General features: G+C 36.6%; 1 long non-coding RNA gene across 1 annotated transcript in view; it reads right to left on the bottom strand.

The window, feature by feature from the left end:
- Window positions 1-16212, bottom strand: part of LOC109024473 (uncharacterized) — a 42060-nt gene extending 25848 nt beyond the window's left edge. The window contains exon 1 of the long non-coding RNA XR_002003978.4: window positions 16100-16212. This is a non-coding gene — a long non-coding RNA (uncharacterized lncRNA). The remainder of the gene's footprint in view (window positions 1-16099) is intronic.
- Window positions 16213-16757: the final 545 nt, after the last annotated feature.

Raw genomic sequence — 16757 nt, 5'->3', positions numbered from 1 at the left:
TTATATCTGTCTCATTACTTATTACCTGAAATTACTATATAGATCTACAAAATTTACTATTGCATGTTAAAAACTTTGACTCTCTAGTAATAAACCCTTACTGTTAGTTGACTTGTAATAATGAGATCTTCCTTCAAAGAAGGGAAATAAATATGATTAACGATAGTTCACTTTGCCTATTGTTTAGATCAACGGTAAATAAGTAACACTGCACTGGAGAACTCTCTTTTTCTAAATGCTTTACTGTGGGGCTTGTGGAAGTAATAGGTGGACATTTTTTCTTCCATAGTGAAATATGAAATTGCAATGTGGGTAGTGGATCAGAAATCATATATTAGTAATTATTTTATAAATTAGAAAATTTAAGAAATTTAAGAAAAAATACTGATTTATTTCAATGTATCACAGATATCTACACTGGAATTCAAAATAAAACATAAGTAAGAGTAACATGTTCATTTCTTCTTATTTATTATTAGTTCTGAGGTGTAAATCTACTACAGAGAACTTACTAGAAGATGACTAAAATAGAAGACACTAAGCATTTTATGTTCATTTGGTTAATATCACTTCAATTCTTACCCAAATCATTGACTTTTGTTTCTACTTTTGAAATACAGTATTCCCAGTGTTCTTGATGCTGTGAAGGGCGAGTATGCACATGCACACATACAAGAATATGTACATACATATACACATTCAGATATATATTCATGCCTTCAAAAGGCTAAATTTATGTGCATTTATATACAATATTATTGTTCATTATATTTCTAATAACCTTGGAAAAACAACCATTTGCTTAGAGCCTGAAACTAATTTTACAAATATAGATACATGCTATTAGCAATTAGCAGAGTGTCAATATCTTGTGTGCAGTCATATACTTGTATGCTTTTCGTATATTTTTCTATATATTTACATATATATTTTTTGAGATGGAGTCTCACTCTGTTGCCCAGGCTGGAGCGCAGTGGCATGATCTCAGCTAACTGCAACTTCCACCTCCTGGGTTCAAGCGATTCTCCTGCCTCAGCCTCCCGAATAGCTGGGATTACAGGCACATGCCACTGTGCCCAGCTAATTTTTTGTATTTTTAGTAGAGACGGGGTTTCACTATGTTGGCCAGGCTGGTCTAAAAATCCTGACCTTGTGATCCACCCACCTCAGTCTCCCAAAGTGCTGGGATTACAGGCGCGAGCCACCGCACCTGACCTATTTACATATAAATATTATATATATATATATATATATATATATATACACACACAGACACAAAAAACATACACACATATATATCTGTATACTTATATTGATGTGTATATGCAGGTACAGTAATTAGTAATTCAATTGCTTTGCCTATGATTCTCTTTTAAAACATATACTTTTGAAATTTATTCATAATCCCAGTTGATTTCAAAATATATTACATATGAATTTCTCCAAAATCTTTTTTCTGTCTTTTCCTGTAACTGCAAGTAGCCTCTAGACCTCCTGCAAACATCTGCCAGTTATTTAGCCATCTTTCTTATTTCTTCATTTTCAAATGCTACAACTGTGTTCATCAAACCTATCTTCTAAAGTCTGGACTGCTACCATAATTCTTTTCCATTACCTGTTCTTCTTTGGGAAGTGGTATTGTTACCCCCCAAAAACAGGGTTCATTCACCTGGCAAGTAACCAATGACTCTTCACAAGGATGCAGGTTTTTCTGAAGAGGGGTGTTATTGCCTGGCAAGGAAGGAGAAAACTAGGAGTATTCTCCAGAGCAGTATCTCCCCTAGAGTAAGTGACAGGAGGGTTTTATGAGGTGATGGATAGGGGAGAGGGTGCCCATCACATGTAGAGAAGGAGTCCTTGCTGCCCAAAAGCAGTGAGTCACTTTGCCTGCACATAGGTGGCATATTATGGTAACGAAACCATATCTCCTCTTGGGGCGGAGACTTTAGTACAGGAATAAGGAAAGTTACTCAAGTTCATCTATAAGTTGCTGGAGTCTGCCAGGAACTTAGGTGACCTAATTCCACACAAGATTTAGGAAGAAACAGGCTAGAGGGCAAGAGGCTATAAAACAGGCTGATGGCTTAAGTTGATTAAAATCCTATAATCCCTAGAGACATTCCCTGTTCGTTTACAGTATCTGTTTCTTGTCTGGCTTATTTAATTGTGATAAATAGTTTTCCTGAAATTCAGGTTAATAATTTCCATATAGTTTGTGATGATCAAAATTTTACCTTTTATAATAGCAACATAATCTCCACCATTAACTATATGTAAATGTTTATGCTTAATTAATCTCTTAAGAGATTAAATAAAGTGAGGTCCTGGTATCAACTTAATTATCTGGAATTTTAATCCCCATCTTCTATTGCATAGAAAAGTTAGAAATTATTTTCTGAACTACATATAATATACTTATAATTACTTATATAAGTATATGCACATATGTATATGTATTAGTCTGTTCTCATGCTGTTATGAAGAAATACCTGAGATGAGGTAATTTACAAGGAGAAAGAGGTTTAATGGACTCACAGTTCCACATGACTGGGGAGGCCTCACAGTTTTATAAACTGTCCTTTATAAAACCATCAGAGACAATGAGACTTATTTACTAACACGAGAACAGCACAGGAAAAACCCGCCCTCATGATGTAATTACCTCCCACGGGGTCCCTCCGATGACACGTGGGGATTACAGGAGCTAAATTTCAAGAAAAGATTTGTGTGGGGACACAACCAAACCATATCAGTATATTTAACATATGTGAACTTGTGGTAGGCAGAATAATGCCTGACATCCAGAAAGTTCACACCTTAATCACACAACCTGTAAATACATTACAATACATGGCAAAATGAGGGCCCCAGAGGTGATTAACGTTGTAGATCCTAATATGAGGAGATCATTCTGAATTATCTATGGGGCCCATAGTAATTACATGAGGCTTTCAAAATGGAAGAAGAAAAATAGGAACATCAGAGAGATGCAAAAGAAGAGACAGAAAATATTTAACAATGTGAAAGAGGCTTGGCTTACCACTCTTGGCTTTGAAGGTCAAGAAAGCAGTAAGCCAAGGAAGGTAGGTGGTCCCTGGCAACCAGAAAGGAAACAGGGACCTACAACCCCAAGAAACTGAATACTCTCACCAACCTGAATGTTGTTACAAAGAACTGAATTACTTACTAGAGCCTCCAGAAAGAAACACAGCCTGTCTATACCTTGATCTTTGTCAAGTAAGACCCATTTCAGATTTCTGGCCTATGGAACTGTGAGACAAATTTATGTTAAGTTTGTGGTAATAGAAAACAAAAACAGAGTTGAGTAAGCTGTATTACAACAGTAGTTTATTACATAGTTTTTCATTTTGAATAAGATGTCACTTGATTCATTTTCCAAAAAGAATTATTTAAAACTTTTGAGTCAAGTAATAACAATGATGCATGCGGATAGAATTACTGATATATCTATGTATGAGTTATCTACAAACATTTAGTGTCTGATTTATTTAGTTTCCTTTTAATACACTTTAATTTTTAGGGACATTTCAGGTTCACAGCAAAATTGAGCAGAAGATATAAAAGGTTTCCCACACATTTCCACGCCCACACATGCATAACTCCCCCATTGCCAGTATCTCCCACCAGGGTGGTATATATAGTAAAACGGATGAGTCTACATTGACACACCATAATCATCCAAAGTCCAACAAAGATATCTTGGTATTATGCATCCTATGGGTTTGGGCAAATATATAAAGCCATGTTTGCAACATTATAATATTTTCAGAGTAGTTTAGCTGCCCTAAAACTTCCCTGTGCCCTGCCTATTTACCCCTCCCTCTTCCCTAACTTTTGCCACCATCTTTGAAACAAAATGTTCTTATAGACGTTGAATCTTTCCACACTTTGATCTTGAACTCCCTAGCCACTAGAAGCTTGATAAATACATTATGTTGTTTAAAAATTGTCCAGTCTAAGATATTTTGCTAAGCAGCCAGAAGGGACCAAGATAATTAGCAAGTGAGTATCTCTTTTAGTATTTCTGTAAAGTCCAAGTTATACAAGTGCATTGAGGGAATCTCAAAATACCTAGATAAGAAAAGGAGAAAAAAATGACATAACTTGCATGAAAAGTATACATCCATTTTTTAACATGCAGTGTGTAGATTCCTGGATACTTTGAAATCAGTGTATATATAAGCATTTAATTATATGTATAATTAGAGAGACACATTTTACAAAATGGAAAAACTATTAGATGCTCCACATATGGCAGGTAAACTGTCTCTTGCCTCCACTAAACATATAACTAATGTTTTCTGTCTAAATTAAACTTCTTTAATAATATTAAGATTTAATTAATATATCATTTTACTGCTTCTTTGCATGCCTCATGTTTCATATTGAAAAGGCTATCTTCAAGGAGTCTAATATGAATCTTTCTTTTCAGCATAGGTAAGGAGAAAACAAGCAAGTAGTTAAAATAATTATATAGGACTCAGGCGGGCACAGTGGCTCACGCCTGTAATCCCAGCACTTTAGGAACCTGAGGCGGGCAGAACATGAGGTCAGCAGTTTGAGACCAGCCTGGTCAACATGGTGAAACCCTGTCTCTACTAAAAATACAAAAATTAGCCAGGCGTGGTGATGGGTGCCTGCAATCCCAGCTACTGGGGGGCTGAGGCAGGAGGATCACTTGAACCTGGGAGAAGGAGGTTGCAGTGAAAGAGATTGTGCCACTGCACTCTAGCCTGGGCAACAAAGTGAGACTCTGTCTCAAAAAAAAAAAAAAGAAAAAAGAAAAAGAAAATACAATTACCTTTTTTAAAAATGCATCTGGGAGCTATGTTTTCAATTGGGTTAAGGAAGACGATTCCATAAATTTTAAGGATATAATGCCTCTTTAATTTTTGGCCAAGAACAGGCATCTTTTCTGTCAGATGAGCTGACTGTGGTACACCCCAAGGCAGTTTCTGACCACATCACAATCTCTTGGCCAAACATACATTATGATGGCTTTTATTAAGATTTGCCTGATAAATTAGAAATGTGTAGGTTATCAGATTGTAGAGTCTAGGACTTTCATGGAATAAGTGAAGTCGTAATCTATGACATTATCCTTAGCTTTATTTGACCACATTGGTTAGATTAGATGAATCAAAGTTTCCTTCTAGTACTGACATTGTATGTGGACAATCAAAACTTATAATTCAAATAATTAAAATATATGAGCAACAGCTATCTATCACTTTCATTCATCTACCTTTTTTTCAGAATATAACTACGGGGTATACACGCAAAAACTAACAAAATGAGTGTTAACGCACACTTCAAAGAGTAAATTTGGCTATAACATGCAAAGACCTCTTCAATTCAATATTTAGCAGTAGGGCTTGCTGTAAAATTTCTAAGCAAATAGGCCGAATATTTAAGAAAAATTAATATTATTGTTTTAATGTTCATACTGTCTAAAAGATACATAGAAAGTCAATTTAGGCAATTCTCCTGAGACAAATGTTTATGGTATTATTGTCATAGATCTTTATACTTATAGTTGCATGGGATCCCTACTACCATTTGGTCACGTTAACTGGTCATTACAGTGTTATGAAAACTTGAAATGGCTAAAACAATTGCGGTGACACAAAAGGAAATCGATATACACAGAACTGCATTTTGCTCAGTAGAAAAAGTCTTTTAATACTTCATTTTGCACAGTGCACAAATCTAGCAAGGAAGAAAAAAAGAAACTTGAATTATTTAAGCTAATTTTTCTAACAGAAAAAAAATAAGCACACACACACACACACAAATAACTCCACTGCAGGACCTCCATCTGTCTGAATGGTAAACAGTCACCACCTGGCTTCTGTATAAGATCATTGCTCCCACAGTAAATGTCACAATTTCCATTTCAAAACCCCCTTTCAGCTGTCTCATTCTGTAGCCTCAAAATAATAAATCATCTGCTATTATGGTCAAAATAAATCCGCTGGCTATGTGATAATGATTAAAGAAAATATGCCAGGAAACAATCATGGTGGATTGGTTGCTCTCTACTGCATTGCTTCTATATGACACAAAAAGATAATTCCAGGGTATGCTAAAATAGAGAATTAGCATTATTTACATTATATTCACGTCTAAGACATGTTGATATCAATTATGCTGCTGCAACAGCAACTCAATCTCTACTGCTGCTACTGCACTATTATTTTAAGTACAAGATTGCCACATCTTCAGATTTAATTCCAGTTTTCCATATTACTAATATGTCCTGATTCATCTTAATGATTCATTTAAGATTCATTTTTTTTGTTTTCTAAATATAAAGTGGACTAAAAAATCCATTCTCTTTCCACTTCACAAGATAGTTTTGGAGAGTCGATGAAATTCTAGGTAGTAAGATTGGGAAACAATTTAGTCATATCCACTAAAGCCGGTGGAACTTGATGCTGTGTGTTATAGCTGGTTTTTTTTTTTTTTTTTTTTTTTTTTGGTTCTTTTTCCAGGATTCCTTGCAGCATCCCACGTTTCATTTTGTTGTTGGCTTCAGTTTGACAATATCTCAGTCTGTTTTTGTTGTTGGTGACCTTGAGAATTTTGAGGAATATGGTTAGGTGTATTATGGCATGCTGCTTTACTGGAATTTTTTGGATGTTTTTCTTTGATTTGACTAAAGTTATAGGTTTGGAAGAGAAGTTCATGAAGTGCCGTGATTATTACATTGTACTGAGGGAACATACCACTAACATAATTTATGATTGCTGACCTAGAGTTGATCACATGACTGAAGTAGTGATTGTCAAGTTTCTCCACCATAACATTAGTCTTTTTTTTTGCCCCTTTGCTTTCCATATTGAACTCTTTGGATTGAAGTCACAATGCACAGCGTACTCTTAAGAAGGGAGAAGTTGGCTGAGCGCGGCAGCTCACGCTTGTAATCCCAGCACTTTGTGGGGCTGAGGCAGGCGGACCATCCTGGCTAACACGGTGAAACCCGGTCTCTACTAAAAATACAAAAAAAATTAGCCAGGCGTAGTCCCAGCTACTCGGGAGGCTGAGGCAGGAGAATGGTGTGAACCCGGGAGGCGGAGCTTGCAGTGAGCCGAGATTGTGCCACTGCACTCCAGCCTGGGAGACAGAGCCAGACTCTGTCGCAAAAAAAAAAAAAAAAAAAAAAAAAGAAGGGAGATATACTCCCTTCCTTGATGGCAGAGTATCTACATAGATTATTAGGTATTCCACTGTGCAAGAGATTTATCTCTTTGATCTCTTCTTCCCTATTAACTTACAAAATAATTTATTTATATCAGTATAAATGCATGTTTATTTTATACCTCAGGTTATCATGCAAAAGCACTTTTTATTGTTGCTCAAATTGTTTCAGCTTTGCCTGTTGGCTCCTTGTGCATCCCCCTAACCTCAGTTTTCTGGAATGGGTTTATTTTTGTTTCTTATTTTTAGCTCTTTCTTACTTTAAGGCACTACAGGGTGATTCAGGCTTATAAATTTCCTGCTTTCTTCCTAGTTTCAGCCATCTCCCCAGGAAACACTGTTCCTTTTTGTGGATTATGATATCAACAACTATGATCTGGGCAGTAGGTATGTTTCATACTACTGGGGTGTCATTTATTTTAGCCACTCTCAGCGGACAAAAAATGAAACATATATGCATATACTAATCTAGGTATGCACCTATTAATATATCAATAAATGTTTCTAATATGTTATCAACTGTATCCATATTAAGCTAAACATGAGTTCTTACTAATGTCTCCAGCTCTAACCCATTATGCAGGGATCATCCTAGCCTCCTCCTATTGTTTTGCTGTAAAAGCCTACTCCAAATTTGAACCATCATCTGCCATTCACTAGCTTAATCGTTCAATTCGTATATACATGCATAGCAGCTTCGGAATTGTTAACTGCACCCCTGGGCGGTGTGGTGGGGGTATATTTGCAGTTAATTTTGTCTTTAGTCTTGCAGACTGCACTTATTTTCAAAGTTACTTAGGTCAGTACCTTTCCTGCATCAGCAATTTCTTCTGTGAGATTAATTTAGACATTTGTAATATAGCTGGATTTTCCCCAGTCTGCCTTCCTTCTTCAGATCTCTCCATAGCCTAAATGATATTTTTAAATTCGCATACCTTACGATTCACTGTGTTGTAAAATTCTACAGATTTTGACAAATGCATAATCTCTGCATTCACCTTTACAGTATCTTACACAATAGTTTCAGCATTCTATAAAATTACCCAATTAAAAAAAAAACTTTTAGGTTCAGGGGTACGTGAGCACTAAATGTTTTAAGTACTCAACCCTTAACATACAACACTCCTCCAATCCTTGGCAATCAGTGATCCTTTTACTGTCTCTATAGTTTTGCCCCTTCCAGAATGTCATATAATTGGAATTGCACATTATGGGACCTTTCCAGACTGGCATCATTTATTATCAATATGCATTTATGGTTTCATCATGTCTTTTCATAATATGATAGTGCATTTCTTTTTGTTGCTGAAAATGTTTCTTTGTATATAGTCTGTTTATCCATTCGCTATGCAGGATATCTTGGTCAGTTCCAGTTTTGGACAATTATAATTAAAGATATTGTAAATACTTACATAAAATTATTTGTGTGATCATAAGTTTTCAAGTCAATTGGGTAAGTACCCAAGAGCACCATCTATGAAATATCTGATAAGCCTATGTTTAATTTTGTAAGAAACTTCCACACTGTCTTAAAAAGTGGCTGTATTAGTCTTCATTCCAACCAACAATGGATGTGGTTTCTTCTTTTTTCTTGGTTTTTTTTTTTGAGACGGAGTCTGACTCTGTCCCCCAGGCTGGAGTGCGGTGTTCCGATCTCGTCTCGCTGCAAGCTCCGCCCCCTGGGTTCACGCCATTCTCCTGCCTTAGCCTCCCGAGTAGCTGGACCACAGGCGCCCGCCACCATGCCTGGCTAATTTTTTGTATTTTTTTAGTAGAGATGGATTTTCACCGTGTTAGCCAGGATGGTCTCGATCTCCTGACCTCGTGATCTGCCCACCTCGGCCTCCCAAAATGCTGGGATTACAGATGTGAGCCACCATGCCCGGCCCAATGGACGTTGTTTCTATTGCTCCACATCCTCACCAGCATTTGGTATTGTGAGTTTTTTTTTTTTTAATTGTTGTTGTTGTTTTATTTTATCCTTTATATTAGGTGTATAGAGCTATCTCACTGTTCTAATTTGCAATTTCTTATTGACAAATAATGTTGAGCATCTTGTCTTGGGTTTATTTGACATCTGTGTATCTTATTTGGTGAGGTGTCTTTTCATATCTTTTGCCCATTTTAATTTTTTTTCATATTGCTGAATACTGAGTTTTTGTAAGTTTTAGATGCAAGCCCTTTATCAGATATGTGCTCTGCAAATAGTTTCTTCAAGTTTGTGGCATGTCTTTTATTTCTCTTCACATTGCCGCAGAGAAGAAATTTGAAATTTTAATAATGTCCAGTTTGTCCTTTTTTTCTATCATCAGTTGTACTTTCGGGTCTAAAACCACATCACCAAATGCAAGATCCCATAGATTTCCTCCCCTATTATATGTTAGAAGATACTTAATTTTGGACTATACTTGCTCCCAGACAATAGTTGAGCATAAAAGTGTTACTAAATCTTGGTCACTTCTACTCAACAGTGATTTATGCTAGTAGACTGTCCTTTCTCTAGACTTTCCATTTTCAGAGCTGCACTACCATTGAAATCTTTTTCTATGAATCTCCATTTTTACCTCCCTCCTTTCACATGTTGTCCTTGTTAAGACTTTCTCTCCTGTCTAAACGCTCTCCCTAACTCCCAGCTACCTCTCTCCTTTCTCCTTCCTCGATGTTTCCCCCTCTTGCAATTCCAATCCATCATGGCGCCAGCTAAGGACTCAAACCACTTCAAAAAGAGAATGGAAAAAGACAGCTTAGTTGCTATTCTATAGTTTGTATTTGAGTTACTCTGATAAAGTTTATCATGGAAGAAGATATGTACTACCATATTAGTTCTATTTTCTTAGATTTTCCTCAAGATTCTAAGGGACCATAAGCTATACCTTTTTCTTTTCTTTTTTTTTTTTTTTTTTTTTCCAGAAAGACTCTTACTCTGTCACCCAGCCTGGAGTGCTGGAGTGCAGTGGCAGGATCTCGGCTCACTGCAACTTCCGCCTCCCAGGTTCAAGTGATTCTCCTGCCTCAGGCTTCCAAGTAGCTGAGACCACAGGTGCATGCTACCACACCCAGCTATTTTTTTTTTTTTTAATTTTTAGTAGAGACAGGGTTTCGCCATGTTGACCAGGCTGGTCTTCAACTCCTGGCCTCAAGTCATCCATCTGCCTCATCTTCCCAAGTGCTGGGATTATAGGCATAAGCTACCTTGCCCGGCCTCATAAACTATACTTTTTAAACAAACTAAGAAGAAGAAAAAAGACAAATTTACAAATTTTTTCGCTAGAATTTTCAGAATGCATTTTCTAGATGTGTAATGTTTAAATCATGTTTAAATGACAAGAATTGTGCCACAATTGTCATTTTTCTTCCTTAGTCATTGTGAAATCCCAGAGAAAAATGTTATGCCTTTAGATTTCCTTATCCCCTGGTACGTATTAGGGAATAAATATCATTTGTTTGAATAAATAAAGTATATAGATTATCGTGGGATAATGCTGTATTGAGTTAGATGGACAGATACTTTTTGCCTTGAGGGCATTTTCCCCCAGGTTTCTCTTCTTTGATTTTAAGATAAATGGTATATAAGAAAAGACTATGATGTAACAATGCTGATTCAATTAAAAACAATCTATATCCTGTATTAACAGAATAAAGGACAAAAATATCTGATAACCTCAGTAGATAAACGAAAAGAGTTTGACTAAAGCAAGCACCCTTTGGAATAAGGGTTTACTATCCAGAATATAAAGAAGTCATTACTCAACAATTAAAAGATGAAAAAATAGAATTAAAAAAACGGTTAAAAGAATTTGAATAGATTTTACCAGAAAGAAGATATATACACATGGACAAGTATTTACTTAAAAAGATGTCAATTTCATTCATTTTCAGGAAAATGCAAACCCAAACCATTAGATTACTGCTTTATACCCACGAAAGTGGCTAAAATATATTTTAGGAAAACACAATAATAAGTGTTGAAAATGTGGAGATACTGGAACTTCAAACATCATTTGGTGGAATTTTACAATGTTACACTCACTTTGAAAAATAGTTTGGAAGTTTCCCTAAAAGGTAAACCATATGACTCAGCAATTCTGCTCCTTGGAATATACCTAAGAGAAATAAAAATATGTCCACACATAAACTTGTACATGATACTCATAACAGCCAAAAAATTGAAACAATCCAAATGTCCATTAGCTGATGAATAGATAAACAAAATGTGGTATATGTATCAAATTGGATATTATTCCTCAATGAAAAATGTTACCTGCTAGAACATAGATTAATCTTGAAAACATTAACCTAAGTGAAGTAAATTTTTACAAAAGGCCACATATTGTAAGATTCTATTCATTTGGAATGGCCATAATAGATAAATTCATAGGGACTGGAAGTAGACTGGTGCTCGTCAGGAACTGGAGGGAGGAGAGGATGGGAGGAGGAAACTGCTAATGGATTTCTTTCTGGAGTGGTGAAAATAATCTAAAATTAGATTGTGATGATGGCTACACAACTGTGAGTATACTATAACACCCTTGAATTGCATACTTTAAAATGGTAAATTTTATAATATGTAAAATGATTTAAATAGACACTTCTTCCAAGAAGATTATACAAGTAGCCAATAAGCACATGAAAAGATGCTCACAACTATTAATATTTGGTATGTCCCAGGTAGGAAACTGGATAAGGGGCCCCCTCACCAGTTCCCCTTCCTAGAAACGCTTCTCCAAATTCAATCCCATTTTTAACCTCGTCTTGTAAGGCCTTAGAAAAAGAACAACAATAACCACAAATCATACTAATTTATAGTACTATCTTATAACTTATTGCAAATTGATTTCTGCTAATAGAAGGTCATTCACAGTTGTTTGTATTAGCAAAATCTTAACAGCTATACTTGAGACGGATGTGTGGGAAAAGGGACGTTATAATCTAAACTACTCTATTTAGCTTAGAGTAGTTTAGATTATTTAACTCTAAAGTAAGTTTAGAATACCATTTACTTTAGATATCATTGAATGTCTACATTTAAGAGAGTTTATTTTGAAATGTTTTTCTAGGAAGGAGATTTCAAATTTTTACAGTATAAGATGGTCTCAAGCTATAAAATAATTTAAAATTTTTTAGGCAAGGTTAGCTGGTACATACAGATGCCATTTAAAAAAAATCAGGTAATTGGCTCTTTAAAAATTAGTTCACACAATTAAAATAATACCGTCTTTGCAATTTTGAAAAGAATTTGAAGGCGATGACATATGGTTAACATTACATATGTCTGTAGGTTGTCAAACTATTCAGATGAAAAGTAAAAATTTCTATCCATTTTCTAGCCATTCTATCTACTATGACAGCCCAACATCTATAGACAAGCTTATTGAAAGAAAGCCTCATGTTCCCAATGCACATTATGTACACTCCTGAAAGAGTTCCAGGAAAATGCCGTGATTCTAACAGGGCCCTCCTTAGAAGTTGCAGGGTGGGGCCAAATAATGCTATCCTCTTGAACACTGGACTTCACCCCCCCGTCCTGCATACTCATGGGCCCATGTAGATGTTGTCCCTGGATTTGGGCAGGTCCTGGGCTGCTTCATCTTCAGATGTTGCTCCCAGCGACCTCCCACTGGCTCTGAGTTCTGTATATGAACTTCAGAGTGAGGAGGACCAGCCATAGATTAAGCCAAAGTATGGTCTTAAATCCTTGCTTCTCAAGTGCCCAGCATTTTCACTTGCACCTTCCTCCCATTTGCACTTGGAAGAAGTTGAAAACACTCTAAGGCTCTTTTCTGTCTGACCCCTTGGGGGTCTTTCTTTTCTGATATGTAGCACCAGGGGAACACCCAGGGAGAGAATATAAATAAGAGCTCTCCTCATTGGCTTCCCTCCCTAAAATCTGTCCGCCAAGGATGAGTTCATTTCTGACCTCTTGCCTATGGAGTGTGATGGGCTAGTTTCCTTCACACCCAAGAGCTGCTGCAGGCAACACCCTCCATGTGGGTCACCTGCACTCTCTAGCCAGGCAGCTGACCACGCGGGCTCTACCTGAGCTCTCTGCCCTGATGCTGCCACTCCTGTCACCCCTGCTGCTGGCCAGCATGCAGCTGTGCTGTCCCCTCAGACCTACACATGCTCCCTCTGTGGGAACTAGCATGAGCCCCAACAATGTGTTGGCCCCTCAGACTAGCTGAGGAGGGAAGCTGGTCCAGCAGTTCTCAACAGCATCTGCAATTCATAGAAACTCTTTTTCAGGCTTCTCACACTCACACCACCCTCAGCACTCCCCTTCTAGGTGGTGAGAGAGGACACATTTCTGTTATTAATTTTAATTCTTCTTATAGTATGGAGAGATCCAAAGCCTTCTCTCCCTTGGAGCCTCCATGTCACCATAAATTCTGGTGGGGTGGGCGCACTAAAATCCTCATATAATGGCATCTCAACACTTCCACAGAATAAAGACATCTCCTACTTTCCAAAATACCCCATCTCACTCTTCTACCTCCATTTCTTTAAGGAAGATAGGTGTTGCTAATACTCTATTCCTAGTTGGCTTTACTAACTGTATTTTCTCACATCCTTCCTCTCGACTCTAGGAATCTTGTGTGCTCGTGTCTGGGTGTGTGTGCATGTGTGTGCAAATCCTACCAAGTATATATATTAAACATTCTGTGTAACTCGAGGTCTGTAGTACTTATCCTTTCTTCTCTCCCCCAACTTTTCTTCTTCCTTTTCTTTCTCTTTTCTGCTCTTGACTTGTCCCCTTTCTCTCTCTCTGTCTCCTTCTCTCTCTCTCCATATAGTATATATATATATATATATACATATATATATATATATATATATATATATATACTCTCCACATGTGGTATTTTATATATATATATATATCCCCTCCACATATATGTTGTGTGTGTGTATATATACACACACCATATGTAATATGGTGATATGTAATGTGATATATATGTAAACATCCAGAGTAGTATATTTCTTTCTCATTAACAATACAAAAATATATTGAGATAAATTGATATTGATGAAGAATAAAAACATAAGTTTAGAACAAAACCTCTCAGAATAAACAATGGAAATAATGTAGACATTTACTATATATGAAGACATAGACACTTTCACTTACCTACTACCATGGAATACATTTTAACAACGATGAAGGCAGAGCCATGTTTTATAGAAAAGGGGGGAAGAATCTTTATTTTAAGAAAGGCAGTTTTAATGAATATATGGTTGATTGGGAACCCATATAAACATATGGGTCTAAAACCAGTGGGTTTAGTACTTTGCATTTCTTTTTATTCTTCAGCCAAGGTGGGGGATTTCAGTTTTCAGATCAGAACAGTCAGGTATAATAATAAACATATAACTTGTCATTTTTTAAGCTTCAGAAAACAGTAAAACAATACACTGTTATTTGTTGTTGTTGTTGTTGTTGTTGTTGTTGTTGTTGTTTTTGAGGCAGAGTCTCACTCTGTCACCCAGGCTGGAGTGCAGTAGGGCAATCTCTGCTCACTGCAAGCTCCGCCTCCTGGGTTCACAGCATCCTGCCTCAGCCTCCCGAGTAGCTGGGACTACAGGACCTGCTACCACGCTCGGCTAATTTTTTGTATTTTTAGGAGAGACGGGATTTCACCGTATTAGCCAGGATGGTCTCGATCTCCTGACCTCCTGATCTGCCTGCCTCGGCCTCCCAAAGTGCTGGGATTACAGGCGTGAGCCACCGCGCCCGGCCAAAACAATATACTTTTCTCAGAAAGACAGACAGAAGACAGAAAGCCATCAAAGTTAAAATCATGAACTTCTGGCAGCATTGCTGTGGTATCAGGTCTCACTCTTCTTGTGAACAGATTGTTCCACCAGACAGCTTTGCCAATTTGGTAGCAAATTGGAGCTTTGCTCCTTTGGAGAAGCAAAATCTATAACAACTAGTGTGATAAATAAGTGAAGGTGAGTAATTACAATAGATTTATTACACATAGAAATTGAAAAGAGGGAAATAAAAATATTGATTAAACATGATTTATAGAAAGCAAAGTCTGTTACTCTAATGACTTTCTTGAGTATTTTATAATGCAATTATTCATATGTATTAGATGTTCATGTTTTAAAAGTTCTGTTAGCCATGTAAAATTAGTAGGATTTTCTAGAAAAAAAAACTGAATTTTTACATAAATAGAAACAAGCACTTATATTAGCTATATATAGAGTCATGTCATTTTTTTCAGTTTATTTATCTTTATCTTTTATGTGTTATTAGACTTCATTATTGAAAAATGACATGCGCACTGTTCACAGCAGCTGCAATCCATTAGCCTAATGGATTGGAATTATATGTTGCTTTAGAAATTGTCTATTGTGTGGCAAAATCAAATGTAAACCCTTCAGAGAAAAGTCTTGACATTATTAAATGTAAGAAATGCAGTGCATTCAGGAAGTTGTAAAAAAAAAATTAAAAAAAAAAAGGATTTAGGACGTATGACACCAGAAAGTAATATGATGTTTAGGTGAAAATATAAATTACTTGTGTTTTCTCATTATCATTTAGTAGAAAAATTGCAAACTGTCAGTCGCCAATGAACTATGCTAAATGCAAAATTAGTACTAAATAGATTGATTATCCCCTTTTTCTTTCAAATATTATACATTTGCTGTATGCATATTCATTTGCTTCTTTCCAAAACAGTACCTTGTGCAATTGCTTTCATTGATCCATTCAAAAACAACTATACCACTACCAGCAAAATATTGAGGGTTCACTCTGTACTCAGCACTGAAAAGGCACATTTCTCATAGATAAGACCAAACCCCACAAATAACTTTCAAAGATATAATGATGTTCACTTTTGCATAACTAACTCGGGAATACACTCACTTCTTGTTTACGTTCTCTTATTCTCTCAGTTGCCTTCCTTTCACTTTCATTATATCATGTTATTATCACCGATTTTCGGAGCTCCCTGGTCAGGGTCACGTCCACACAGCAGATCCAGGAGTGTAGGCTTTCACATTCCGGAACTCAGTTATGACATAAAGAGGAAAGTGAAGTGGGGAAGATTCAATTTTCCTTCAGAGGACACCCAATACTGATGTAGGGAGTGTCTGTTAAGTGAGGAGTGCCACATCGTTGACAAGCAAAGTCAGTACAGCAAGAGCACTTTCAGAGGAGGGCTTTTGTGGCCATGCTTCCGAGAGGAAAGAAACAGCCATCATTTCCTATGCTGCAGAGGAGATCGCTGAGGCGCCGCCGCTCACCTCTTCAAACCTAGAGAGATGCTATTGCTCCAGATGCTCATTTGTAGCTGAGCTAATAGTGATATTAACAATCAGACCCATGCTTACCCTTTGAACATTCAACTTGCCTTTATGCATTTTAGTTATTCTTCTATGAATAGCTTACTTCTCCATAAATAAATCCAAATCATTGTTATAGGCTAAATGTTTGTTTCTCTGGTCAAAATGTGTATGTTGAAGTCCTAACCCTTGATGTGTTGGTATTTGCAGGAGGGGTTTTTGGAGGTTATTAGGCATAG

The sequence above is a fragment of the Gorilla gorilla genome, chromosome 22 (assembly GCF_029281585.2).
Source record: "Gorilla gorilla gorilla isolate KB3781 chromosome 22, NHGRI_mGorGor1-v2.1_pri, whole genome shotgun sequence".
In the NCBI taxonomy this organism is placed as follows: Eukaryota; Metazoa; Chordata; class Mammalia; order Primates; family Hominidae; genus Gorilla; species Gorilla gorilla.
Note: the sequence above shows the minus strand (reverse complement) of the source record. Positions and strands in the feature narration are given on the sequence as shown.